The 14,632-nt window shown below is 39.9% G+C and overlaps 1 pseudogene; it reads right to left on the reverse strand.

Annotated features, from left to right (window-relative positions):
* Positions 1–2,153: 2,153 nt before the first annotated feature.
* LOC114204728 (protein canopy homolog 2 pseudogene) lies at positions 2,154–3,882 on the reverse strand (annotated as a pseudogene).
* Between the last annotated feature and the right edge of the window lie 10,750 nt (positions 3,883–14,632).

Consider the following 14,632-nt stretch of genomic DNA (forward strand, 5'->3'; position numbering starts at 1 on the left):
TCATGGCATCTCTTTGCACCACACTAACATTCCTTCTTCCACATTTGCTTCTTTCTCACTGACCCTCCTGTCTCCAGCTTTTGTTTTTGTTTATTTGTTTGTTTTTAAAATATTTTATTATTTTTTAAAAGATTTACTTATTTATTGGGGGGTGGGCAGAGGGAGAGGGAGAGAGATTCCCAAGCAGACTCCATGCCAAGCATGGAGCCAGAGGCGAGGCTTGATCCCATTACCCTGAGACCATGACCTAAGTGGAAACGAGTAGTCAGATTCTCAACTGACTAAGCCACCCAGGCACCCCAAGATTTTATTTATTTACTTGAGAGGGAGAGAGCGCACACACGAACTTGTGGGCTCATGAATGGGGGGAGGGGGCGGAATGAGGGAGAGAGGGAGATAATCTTCAGCAGACTGCTCTGAGCACAGAGCCTGATGTGGGGCTTGATCCCATGACCCTGAGATCACTACCTGAGCTGAAATCAGGAATTGGACGCTTAACCAACTGAGCCACCCAGGCACCCAACCTGCTTCTAAAGCTGATTATGTTGGGCCCACCTGAATAAATCAGGATGATCTCTCCCCTCCCCAAATCCTTAATTTATTCACATTTGCAAAGTTCCCTTTTCCATGTACATTAATATATCCATGGGTTTATGGGATTAGGGCATGGACGTTTTCAGGGACTGAATGATAATGTTGTTACTGGAGATTTTGAATCTGTAAAAATCTCAATATTATGAGGATCAGGGAAATTCTGAATGTATTTGCTGTTAATTTAGTAGAAACTGGGTGAATATCCAGCCCCATGACAAATGTAGCTGATATTAAAGAGAAATTCTCCGACGATGCCACCCAACGACTGTGCAATTAATGGGGGAGATTTGTTGGAAGAGATCGATGCAGTTCTCTGTATCAGACAATACCTTAGACCAGGCATGTATTTTAAGCTGACATGTGCTAGAACATAAGATTTTGTTAGTTGTTTTATAATACATATAGTTTAGCTTATTTAGAGGATAAACGGGGATGTAAGAACTGATTTTTAGTTGATTCATATATTAATTTTTGTTAGTGTATAGGTTGTTAAATATTATTAATATCCCCCAACAGTAAATACTTGAAGGGTTCATTCTAGTAGAGGAGATGAGTCACGACCATATGATTACCCTGCGTTGTGCTCTGTTCGAGGATGGGAGGGGTTAGTGATGGAGAGCTGGGAGTGACATTCCAGAAAGCTTTACTATGGAGGTGGGTTCCTAAGCAAGCCGGAAGCAAAGAATGGGAACTTGCCAAGTGGACAAGGTGCAGGGCATTTTTCACGAAATAGCAAGATTGGAACCCCTCAGTGTCTTTTGGGCTTTGTGGTATTACTGGAGCAGTTGGTGTGAAGAGGCATAAAGGGAGGAGGTTTGGGGTTAGGAGTGAGAAGAAGGCCTGGCGCCTCCAAGCAACAAGATGATATGGTGTCTGCTCACTTCACAATATTCACACCATGCTGTCACTCTTCTCAGGCTTTATCCCACTTGGGCTGTGTGTAGCGTCAAACACTGTAAACCACCGAAAAATTCTTAGCTTTTTATTATGGAAAAGTTGAAGAATTCATGAAAGTAGAATCGTCTAATGAAAGCTCTGTACCCATCCCCCACCTGAACAGTTAACCACATTCTCTGATGGTTTTGGAGAATTGTTTTATTTATTCATCTCCATTGTTGTGGCTGGAGGATTTAAAAAAAAATTTTTATTTATTTATTTGCTTATTTATTTATTTAGAGAGTATGAGCAGGTGGAGGGGCAGAGGAAGAAGGGGAGAGAGAATCTCAAGCAGTCTCTGAGCTGAGTGCGGAGCCTGACATGGGGCTTGATCCCATAACCCTGAGATCATGACGTGAGCCAGAATTGAGATTCGGATGCCCAACTGACTGAGCCACCCAGGTGTCCCATGGCTGGAGGATTTTAAGGCAAATACCAAACATCACATTCTTTCATCTACAAATACATCAGTATGTAGCTTTATTCATTTATTTATTTTTTGTACTTTTGGATTCATAATTTCTCGGTTCATTTCAGTAAAAACATAGTGACGAGGCATTGCTCCCCTCTTCCCCTCCTGGAGGTGAGCCATCAAACCTGTCAGTCTGGGCTACTCGAGTGGTTCATAGCTCATTTAGCAATATGTACAGGGCATGGTCCCATAGATCTGTTTGCCTGTGACAAAGTTTGTCTTTCACATTGTCAACCTCTTGAGAAAAGAATTCAATGAGTTCATTCTTCTCTTCCTCCATAATGTCCTCACAAGCAAATCTGATAGTGCCCCTGATGTCTGAATCAATCCGGATGGCCTGTAGGTCCAGTTCATTGGATTCTCCATTTTGGTCCACTACACAGACATAGTTCTTGCGGTGGGTGGATGGGTGAGTCTGATCTTCATGCTCCTTCATCTGGTCACATACCTCCTCCAGCAGCTCTGAGATGGGCCTCTGAGTGAGCATAAGGCACCTCCACCACTAACTGGTGACCATCTGGGTTGATTTGGAAAGAGCCCATCTGAATGGTCTTCTTGGGATCCATCTGGGCAGTTTCCCAGTCTAGTTCATCCACCAGGGCCCTGCAGCCTCCACAGTGTAGATCCTGGCTCCTCTGAGCCTCGGCCGCTCACAGCGGGGCCCCTAAAACCAGGGCCAGCCAACCCCAGCCTTTCAGCTGTAGCCTAATGGGGTTGACCCATCTCTGCCCCCAGGGCTGCCTCTGTGGCCCAGGCACTTGAAGATGCCAGACTCACTTTAGCTCCCAACCCTAGCACCTGGCTGCCAGGGATGGGAGTATGTAGCTTTAGTAAATAAAGACTTAAAAACATATTTACAGTATTATACCCATCCAATAATAATTTCTCAATATCTTTAGTACTCATTCCATGCCCCCCTTTTTGGGGGGGGGAGAGAGAGAATGCGCACACCAGTGGAGGTGGTGGGGGAGGGGCAGTTGGTGAGGGAGAGAGAGAATTCTATGCAGACTCCACCCCACTCCAGCACAGAGTCCAACCTGGGGCTCCATCTCACCACCCTGAGATCATGACCTGAGCCGAAATCAGCCACTCAACTGACTGAGCCACTCAGGTGCCCCTCCATGGGTAGGTTTGAATATTAAAAAAAAAAAAAATGGTATCAATTTTTTTTTGAACATTAAAAAAATCGTATCAATTTTTTAAAAAGAGCAATTCCTAAAAATTGGAAATAAATTGAAAAAGAAGTGGCTCTAACTATGTCTCAAGTTAGTGGCTTTAACCATAAACAGAAGCATTATTTTAAACAACTGAAAATGCAGTAAAGTTTTTGTGCATATCTAAGATATATCCTAAAGACTGAAACAAAAAACAAACCACAAAGAAGTACTAAATTTTTTTCAGTAATAATTTGCCATAAGGATTAAACAAGATCCCTCGAGGGGTGCCTGGAACTCACGATCCCTGATTAGGCCATTGGGCTCCATGCTGGGCGTACAGCCTACTTAAAAAAAATAAATAAATAAAACTAGACTTCTCTAAAAACAACTCTCATAAACTGTTTCACTGCTGTGAAATGCAGTTTGTTCTGGAAAAGCAGGAACAATGATTTTTTTCCCTTTATCAGTTTTCAAAATAAGTTGGTGCCCATTGCAACCTCCAGAAGTGCGCAAAATGTTTTTTGTTTTCGTTTTTTAAGTATCAGCATGAAATCATGGATATTATGTATTTTTCTGTTTAAATCTATTGCAGTCATTTTGTTTTTATTCCTTACATTTCCTCTTTGGTTCATGGGAGTCACTTCAGGTTGGCTCCTGTGTCCTTTGATATGACCCCAGTTGCCTTTGACAGCTTCTTCGCCTTCTGGTATAAAGATGCGTCATGCCGTCTTGTATGTTTCCTGCCCTACTCTAGGAATTAGTGACTTCTTGAAGGAGCTCTGGTTCTATTTCATGGGAGATTTATTTAGGGACTCTAATCTGGTGTTAGGGGTGTTCACTGCTACTGAGCTGATCACAATTTATTTCCATTTCAGTGGATAGAGCAAAGAAAATAGACTTTTTAAAAGATTTTATTTATTTGACAGAGAGAGACAGCGAGAGAGGGAACACAAGCAGGGGGAGTGGGCGAGGGAGAAGCAGGCTTCCTGCTGACCAGGGAGCCCCATGTGGGGCTCGATCCCAGCACCCTGGGATCATGACCTGAGCCGAAGGCAGACGCTTAATGACTGAGCCACCCAGGCGCCCCTGAAAATAGACTTAAAAAAAAAAAGATTTTATTTTTAAGTAATCTCTACATCCAATGTGGGGCTTGAACTCACAACCCTGAGATCAGGCACTAGCCAGGTGCTCCAGACTTTTTAAAAGAGAAAAATACTTCATGAGTTCATGATGATATATTCAATTCAAAATTAACCAGCTTTTACTTATTTGATTTTTATGTTTGTATCCCTTTCATCTGATACTGAAAATCCTGGTTCCCAATGATGTTACCCAACTTACTTATTTGCTTTATCCTACTATATGGTAGGACATATATTATTCATTATATATTAAAAATAATAATCCCATTATTATTACCAACAATATGATTACTGAAAACAACTTGCTTTTTTTTTTTTCTTTAGGATATATCTTAGATATGTGCAAAAACTTTACTGCAGTTTGAGTTGCTTAAAATAATTCTTCTGTTTGGGGATGCCTGGGTGGCTCAGTCATGAAGTGTCTGCCTTTGGCTCAGGTCATGATCCCAGGGTCCTGGGAGGGTAATGAAGAATCTTGATGGAACACATCTAGAATTCCAGAGAGAGGCTCTGGGAACCAGGTAAGGAATGAATAAGGAGATCTTAGGTGGTAATGCCACCTACCTCCAGTTCCTACCTGTTTTCTCCGTCCTGGACCAACCTTTGTGCCCCATCCCTTCTCTCAAGCACTTGGGGTGCTCCAGGACTTGTCTTGGGTACTGGGCTGGTCTTGAAAGACTTGTGCTCAAAGCATCAAGGGTCAGAGCCCCTTAGGGGTGGTTTGGCCAACTCAGCCTGACTAGGGGCACCCTTCTCCCAACCCTCTCTGCCTGCCTTTCTCAGGACCCTGGGAGTGAATCCACATATGTCCCTCTCGTTTCCTGTTTATCAGTCCTCTTGAGTCTTTAGTGGGATTTATTATATTCCAAGTGGCTTGTATTTGCAGTTTGGAGTTCTGCAAAGATCCAGTAGTAATTTAAAAGAAATTTTTCTAAACTGTTTTTTAAAAATATTTTTTTAATTTTTAAGTAATGTCTACACCCAACGTGGGGCTCAAACTTACAACCCTGAGATCAAATATTGCATGCTCTGCTGACTGAGCCAGCCAGGTGCTCCAAAATTTTTCTTAAAGCAGTCAGGGGACATAGAATTCCTTCATGATTAATTTCCAATATATAACATTATTGTAAGAGATTGTGACTTGTGTGATTTTTGTTCTTTACAACGTATTAAGGTTTCTTTGGTCTTACTAGTTTTGTTAACCATAACCATTTGTCACTATAGACCAATAGTATTATTTGGGGGACTATAAGGTTTAATATATTTCTATTAACACATTGTTTAGAACATTCTTTTATTATTGTTTTTCTGTTAATATTGCCTGTATTTCTAACAGGCTTTGCTTATTTTATGTTAATACTGTTTTTTTTTTTAAAGATTTTATTTATTTGAGAAAGAGAGAGAATGAGAGATAGAGAGCACAAGAGGGAAGAGGGTCAGAGGGAGAAGCAGACTCCTCGCTGAGCGGGGAACCCGATGTGGGACTCGATCCCGGGACTCCAGGATCATGACCTGAGCCAAAGGCAGTCGCTTAACCAACTGAGCCACCCAGGCGCCCTTAATACTGTTTTTTTAGCACATAGCTACTATATACTCATAGTGGATTATACCTTTAATAAAAATGAAGTGTCTGTTTTGGTCCAAATCTTTAAGGCTTTGTCTTTAATTCTACTTTCTATGATAGTAATGAAGCAGCTATTTATTTTCTGTGTGTGTGCTGTATCTTTATCCAGTCTTAGAAAGAGCAATTACAAATCAACAGAACGAAAATTACCAGGAGAAAAATAGGAAGGGATAAGAACTGGAAATTCATGGGGCGCCTGGGTGACTCATTTGGTTAAGCGACTGCCTTCGGCTCAGGTCGTGATCCTGGAGTCCCGGGATCGAGCCCCGCATCGGGCTCCCTGCTCGGCGGGGAGTCTGCTTCTCCCTCTGACCCTCCCCCCTCTCGTGTTCTCTCTCTCTCTCAAATAAATAAATAAATCTCAAAAAAAAAAAAGAACTGGAAATTCACATACGCACACCCCCTCCCCCCACCAAATGTCCAACAAAATGTTCAGCCTCATTATTGCTAAATATTTGCAAGTTATACTAGCAGTGGGATTGCAGTGACTTATCATTTCCCATCTATCATGTACGCAAAGATAAAATAAATACATTTCTCATGGGAACCAAAGGGTATAATATTTAGGGAATACTTTTTCTAATAATTTATTGAAATAAATAAGCAGAGATTTATACAAGGATTTGTATACAGAGATATTCTTTGTAGTACTTTTTAATTTAATTTATTTATTTGACAGAGAGAGAGAGAGAGCACAAGTAGGCAGAGCGGCAGGCAGAGGGAGAGGGAGAAACAGACTTCCTGCCGAGCAGGGAGCCCGATGCGGGGCTCAATCCCAGGACTCTGGGATCATGACCTGAGCCGAAGGCAGATGCTTAACCAACTGAGCCACCCAGGTGGCCCTCTTTGTAGTACTTATAATAGTGAAAAATCAGAACCAATCTAAAAGTTAAGAAAAAGTATATTGGCTAAATAAAGTAAATTTAGTTTTTTAAGAGAATGGGAGATGGGAGAGGCAGGACATTTCTCATAGAAAACAGACTGGCAGAATACATGTTAATAGTGCTCAGATTTTGTTGACATTTATTTTTACTTTCTCATATTTAACTTTCTATTTTCCACAATAAATGTACACTATTTTTATAATAAAATAATAAAAAACTATTTTAAAAATGTTCATATTAGAATAGGTTAAGGAGTTTAAGTGAGAGAATGATAATACATTTTACATAACAGAAAATGATCAAAATCATTCAAAGTGAACTTGCTCTGTAACTATCAATATTGGGATCACTCTATGGATATATTTCGTGTTTTTCTTCTTTAGAGATTGATATACAAATCTTTTGCCTCTCTGATGTGCCATCTTTCATGTAGTCAGGTCTATTTTATTTTTTATAATTATTTCATTATTTAGTTTCATTCATATAATACAGGTAGACAAAGTTTCTAAATTAGGGATTTTTGAAAGGGAAACAAGTAAAGGTAAGTTTCTTATGGCTTGGAGTTACAGAAGAGGAGACTTTGGCTTCTCTCCATTAAAGCATTCGACAATTTCCCCATCATTCTGGTTTTTTTTTTTTTGTAAATATGAGACAGGAATAACCAGTAAATTACTGGTAGCCTTGTAGTCTTGAGACATGGGTCCCCTTTGCATTTCCTTTCCTCTTCTTGCAAGTGAGTTTTATTTGCAGCCACTGGATGGCAGCTAACCTCCATTAGTAGTAAGTTGTTTCCAGATTCTCTCTTCCATAGTGCAGACTGTGCATCATTTAACGTATTTTGTTTGAAAGGAAAAAAGAAAAGAACTCAACATGTAGTATCTCTGGATTAATCTCATTTTATTAACCTCCGAACGTAAGATTTTATAGGGCATAAGATTGAAGTGCGCTATGTCTTGTAACTGGAATTCTGAGGATTTCTTTTTAGAAAGAAAAGAAAAAAGCCAGATAAACCTAAGCTTGTTGATTGCAGGCACAGTGCTCCTTTCATGAGTCTGTAGATCCATTATTAATAGTAGAGCTTTACCATTTTGACATTCTACACTACAAATAATATTGCAACAACAGTCCCCTGTAAGGAAATATTTGTCAAACTTAGCTGATCGCTCAGAGCAATGGTAAGCTGATGCTCCGTATACTGAAATTCATTCGTATGAATAATTCAGTTCACAAAATTCCAGTCTGCAATTCTATCCCATTTGATAATCACTCAGTAAAATGATAATGAAGAAGAGCACCAGATTGTATATTCCAATGCAAGAAAAAAATGTGAAAGTTGATCATGGTGTATCCGTCATGCTTCAGTCTAGGCTAATAGAGGAAAATGGAAATGCAGAATAAGCAAGTGTACGTCCTTTATTCAACTAATGGCACAGACCAGACAAAGTGGCATGTATAGGAGGGATTGGAATTCGCCTTTCACACTCATCAATGGTTCCTTGAACTGCACACCCCAGACACCACAATCACCACCTGTGTCAACAAATTAAAATAGAAAACCAACAACAAAAATGAGAACAAAAACGGTGTGAAAAAGGAAACCTTCAAGAGGATTAGAAAATAGGATAAAATTTTTTAATAGGTTAAAAAAATTACTCAACAAAAAATATCATTTTGGTTTATTATGGAATAAGTGATTTAAAAAATGATCCCTTGATACATATATTTAATAAATACCTATTATGTGTCAGATGCTGTGCTAATCATGTTATTCAAAGCTCTTGTTTAAAAAAAAATCCTAGTACAAATTGTATTTCTAAAATGTAATTATTCAGGATGAAATGATTAGATTTAAGGAATGAGCAATAGAATTTCAGAGAAGGGACTCCTGAGATTCTGGAAGAACTTAACAGAGGAAGGGACATGGGAACAGATTCTTGCCACATGCATGGGACCTTGACCTGCACAGAAGGAGGGGAGTGTGTTTTGGACAGATTCTGGAGGTATGTTTGGAGACCATTGGCAGGAGTGGATGGCCCCTGGAACCCTCGCACCAGCTGGTGTTTGTAGGGAAGGGCAGGAGGTGGTGTGAAGCATTTTCTTCAGTGTTGCACGCTATTGGCAAGGGCCTCTCTTCCCCTATAGAGTAGAATAAATATAGGTCTCGCTTTCCCATATATATTAGAATAACATTTTAATATTTAAATAAGAGTTTTGAACTGAGGTTCACAAGCTTTAATCTGTACAAGAGTTGGATAGAACTAATTAGGGAAAAATGAACTCCAAGGCGAATGCTTACCATTTGGAAAACTTTCCACAGAACAAATTGCTGTGATTTAAAGATGTTTTCCATTTCATTAATTTTCTTTAAAAAGAGAGAGAGCGAGAGAAATGTAATTCCCAAATGGGGATAACAGTTTGGAGAAAAATTGCCTTCAGCCATCATTCTTTTTGTGGTAATTACCTTAACATTTTCTCTTAGGAGACTGCTGTTTTCAGCTTTGTGTATTTCCTGGATTAGAAAAGCAATAGATTTTCTCCTATTGCTCTAGATCACTCAATGAATTAACACCTTCAACTCTTGTTTTTCCCCATTTTGTTTTTGTTATGTGATAAGCAATGGGGCACTTCCTGTTTTCTTGCTTCCATTGTTTGGCAGGGAAACCCGCTCAACTCACCACGCTGGGCTCCCTCAGTCTGCCTTAGCCTCAGGCTTGATGGTTCGGCCCTCATTTGTTTGGAAAATGATGTTCTGAATGGCAAGGAGACTGGTGATGATGCGAAGGAGACTGTGTGCGATTTGGCTGGGAGATGATTTTCCTTCAGGCTTTCCCATAAGGAAGGAGGGAGAGCGAAGCCCATGGGAGGTTCTGGGAGGATGAGGGAGACCAGGAGGTAGAGGGTGGGGGGGCCCCACTTGCTCAGGAAGTAGTAGTGATACAATGCTGCAGGGTGCTTCGCAGCGAACAGGGAGACACTGTTCTAGAATTTTCCATCGCAGTAGATTCAAATGTTCACCCTTTGCTTTGGGAAGGGGGAAGGAAAAAAGTGAAAAAGCAGAGAGGAAGCATTTTTTTCCTGGCCTGCTGTAGCTCACTTTCAGGACACTTCCCTCAGGAACATATTTCCCCTTATTTTCTTAGGTTATGAAAGGAAAATAGTACAGACTTTATTTAGCTTTTTAATTTTTCCCTTTACTTTTTTGTGTGCTAGTGCTCCTAGCTTTTTAAAATTGATTTAAACTAATTTCAAAACTGAGTTTTATGAAAAGTATTTTCTTAAGTTTTAAATCTTATTGCATATTAAAGGTATATTTTATATACATCGGCTCATGTATATAGCCACCTGGATTCTTACGTACCTTGATAGGTCCTTACAATTTAGTACTGTATTGTTGACTAATTATGGTTTTATCTCTTTTGCTAGATTATAAACTCTTCATATCTTGTACTCGAATAACATTGTGCTGGGCATATCAGAGACGCTCAATAAATATAATGGTGGTTGACTTTGGTGAAATTAATGAACTATACTAAAACATTTCCTTAAAATATATAACACTTCTTAAATCACACCTAAATCACCACCTAGTAAAGGAATTATGCCACCAGATTTGAACCTTAGGGTCTTTCTTTCTTTTTTTTTTTTTTTAAGATTTTATTTATTTGACAGAGAGAGACACAGCGAGAGAGGGAATACAAGCAGGGGGAGTGGGAGAGGGAGAAGCAGGCTCCCCGCTGAGCAGGGAGCCTGATGCGGGGCTCGATGCGGGGCTCGATGCGGGGCTCGAAGTGGGGCTCGATGCGGGGCTCCATGCGGGGCTCGATCCCAGGACCCTGGATCATGACCTGAGCTGAAGGCAGACGCTTAACGACTGAGCCACCCAGACGCCCCCCTTAGGGTCTTTCTTTGTTACCTTTGGTTCTCTTTGAAACAGGAACCTTCCCACGTTTTTGATGGTGTAATTTTTGAAAGTTAAAATAATCCCAAGAAAGTAATTGTTCAGATTAATTTCATGTCAGATACTAAATCACCAGGTGAGAGCTATGTTTTAAAAAAATCTTGCCTTATCCTGGCCTTTGTGTTTTCATACCTGGTATGTTTATATCCCCATGAAAATCAAATTCACCTTGTAATCAGTGGAAATTGATTTATATAATTAACTGTATTGACAGTTTTCCGTGGAAGAGTTAATAATAGAAAATCAGGAAGCTGGCGGTTCTTTAAGAAGCAAAAACTAGGTGTTGCATTATGAAGCATTGTTAAATGTACTTACGATAGGAAATGTATGTGTACCCTAATATTAATTGTGTCCTTTTATCTCTGCTGTCAGGGAAGTTGCGGTGCTGGTTTTGGTAAGAAGTAAGCATTGAAACTCATCCTTATAGAAGCTTCGAAGGAACGTTTGGTCTGCAGAGTGTTTATATAATTTAGTTTTGTTAGCAATAAAAATCAATTTATTCTTTACTTACGCAGTAATAGACTTTATGTTTGCTCTCTGAAATGATATTTTAGCATTTTCGCTGTGGAAAGAAACACCGGTGTTTGAAATTTGCCTTGTGAAATCTATAGGTAGTAATGATCTTTATTGTAAATTATGTCATGGTCTTTAAGAAAGACGAAATGTAGAATACAGCAACAGTTGAATATGTGGGTTAGTTTTGTTTTCCTTGGCAATATGAATTTTGCTTTGTTGGTAGCAGTATAACTTATTTGTAACTGTGGGTTGTTTTGGGGTTTAAAGACCTAGTTAGCTCCTGGGTGAGGTTATAAATGGACTGTTCTTCCTTCCCTGAATGAAGCAGTGTGAAGACCCAGAAATATAGTTGCGACAAGACAACTCCATCTCTGGTCTCTAGGAGTTTGCAGTGGTGGTCAGGGGTGACCAGAAGCAAAGCATCTCAATTTCCCCCGGAACTCTGATCAACTGCTCTCTTTCCGAGGTGATCAAATCATTCTAGGCTCTGGCTGGAAAATCTTCCTTTGATGTCTCCCCAAGTTTATCCTTAAGCTTTTCAAAGAGGGGCAAACCATTCTTTCCGGAAATGACTGCTTGGTTTCAGTTGCATGGATTTTCTATATCTGATCACATTCTTGGAGTCAAAGTTTTTTCGGCCTTACAAGTCAGTGCATCTCATGTTACTGCCAGATTCCTTGGCATGGTCGTGACTGCTAACCACCGCTTAGCATATTTATAAATGTGTCTTGGTTATTTTCATGGGTTTATATTTATGATAAAATCATCGTAAACAGGTTTGCAAAGTCCAGCTATCATAAGTTGGGAAGTTCCTCTGCATGGCGGTCATTAACATGCTCCCGACAGGAGAGTGGTTGAGGCTCTGGGCTGGAGTTATTCTTCGTTGCCTTTGGAAGATGGCTCTTGAGTGAATCAACTAATAGTTTCTAATATTGGGACTTGATTTTGCACTGAATGACATTTGATTCACTTTTCTCTTTAAATATTTGTATAGAAAAGGAACAGGATTTTGAGGTTGCCATGTTACAATATTTTGGCACAAGAGAAAAGCAAAAGAGGAACTGAGTACAGTATTAAGTGAGTTTTTTTATGTTTGCTGGTGAACGTAACTCTACATTCTCTTTCCCTGTTTAACCAAATAAGCACAAATACCCTCAAAAGGGTGACCCTGGGCCCCTGAGCCTCATTTCTGCAGCTGTAGTCATGAGCTCCTGCAGAATTGTATGTGCTTCTTGCTGGGAGTCAGCAGGAGCAGGTGGATGTGAGTTGGGGAATTTCTCAGTATTATTTATTGCTCCTAGACACCTTCAATGCCAGAGACCTAATCTTGGTATGGGCAGTGACTAATGTCATGAAATATAGTTTTCTCCTAAATAAATACCCTGGTAAACTAAATCAGAACCAAAAAAGAAGGACCCTGAGTTGGAGTTTTTGTTGTTTTATATTTGGAAAACCAATCATGCCTTTGTGCCTTCGGATGACCATGTGGAATGATAGCAACTAAAAGGTAATATAACAGTAAATATCATTTGTGTCTACTGCTTGCACAAAGCAAGAATTATCACATTAGTAAGGGTTCTCTCTGTATCTTTGTAATTAATACCGGTCTTATATTTGCTTGGACCTTGAATTTTTGAAAGTACGAGTAGTTAAGGCATAGGATCATTCCCAAGCTGTTGATTATCATTTAGATTATAACTATAAACAGAATCTGATTAAAGAAGCGTTATTTTTCTCAGTTGTATGTGATATGATACTGAAATTTTGGTCCTAAACAAGGACTGACTGGTATAACTAAGCTAGGCAATATGGTCTGGAAAAGCTCAATATGAACAGTTACAACCATGCTAAGCAGCCATCCCAAAAGCCCAATGCTGGAAGGACTTACTATAAGGAACTCTATGATATGCACCTAAGACTTGATTTCCGTATATCCATTCAGAGTTGCTGAGCCTTAGGTTTAGGTTTGGGAGAAGAATTTTTTTAAAACACTGCAGCATTTATACACAAGGAACAAGTATCATGGTCCAGGGAGCATCATTTGTTCAAGCTTTGGGCATCTAGAATGGAAAAAAATCCCTATGGGGAAAACAATATTATCAAAGATGTCCTAGCACTGCAATGTTAAAGTGATCAAAATCATTTCAAATGATTCCTGTGATATCAGAATTTTCCCAGTGTTTTGTATGAGATTGTGATAAGATTGTACATGAAGATTTCATATTAAGAGAACATTCCGGTAACTTTAAGCATGCTGTATGCATGAGGTCCAAGTGGCAGAGCCTCACTTAGGCCATGCATTTTGTTTGGAGCTGGATGGTGCCTGCAAGATTATCTGGCCACCTACCTCATGTTGTTCATGGGGAAACGGTGGCCGGTGTGGCTGGTGGTTTATCAGTGTTAACTAAGGAGCATGTGGGTGTCAGGATCAGAAGTGTGGCTTCCCAAGCCAGGACAACACTACCTCTATGGAGCTAAGTGGAAGTGTCACCAAGGAAAAGGCAAGAAAAAGCAGAAAGAAGTTCCTGAGATTCTCTTTCCTTTGGCATGTCTCTCTTCTGGTCCCCAAAGTTCCTAATCCTTACACTTTCTACTTGAGAGGCTCTGTACGGAAGGAACAACATCTGGAAGGTGCATTTAGCACAGAGCACCCCTCTTCCTCCAGGCTCCGCCTGCAGAACTTGGATGTTCCATTTAGTGTATGCTTGACTCTAAATGGATCAGCTTTCTGAATCCTCCTTTGGGATTTTTCCTGCCTTTCCCGCCTTCGTCCTTTTTGAACTTTGGCAGATGAGGCTTTCAGTAAACCTATGCATCTTTCTTAGCTTTTGCTGTACAATTCCAACGCATAGAAATTGGGGCAAAACCAACAACCCATACCACTTCATTCAAAGCTCTTAAGATCATTTCCCTGTGAGGGGAGGCAGCTCAAATGATTATTGAATGAATATATTTTTCTTTCCTTTTTATTAAGAGTCTTTTTCTTCTATTGTGATTTTTAAAATTCTGATAGAACCAAGAAAAAAGTACTGGATGTTTGGCTCTTGCAGATACAGAGTTTGTGTTTTCAAGATGAAAAGACCCATAGGAGAAGTATAGAATGAGAGCTTTGTTTACATTTCTTTAGTCATCTAGTCTCCAAAATGTTCTTTCTCCAGATTTCCCCATTCCTGTTTGAGTTGTTATGATTTTTCCCTTTACCCGAGCTTGATAAAATGGAACCCATCTTTGACACCTGGGTCTTCTTTCCTCCATCACTGACTGTCAAGTTCCATCTGTCTGTTTTTTCCCATTCCTTCTTCAACCAGGATTTGTATGTAGAAAGAGCTTGGAGGTAGCAACATGGAGG

Source organism: Eumetopias jubatus, unplaced genomic scaffold, assembly GCF_037043125.1.
Source record: "Eumetopias jubatus isolate StellerSeaLion01/CBP00866 unplaced genomic scaffold, mEumJub1_p1.0 scaffold_5, whole genome shotgun sequence".
Classification (NCBI taxonomy): Eukaryota; Metazoa; Chordata; class Mammalia; order Carnivora; family Otariidae; genus Eumetopias; species Eumetopias jubatus.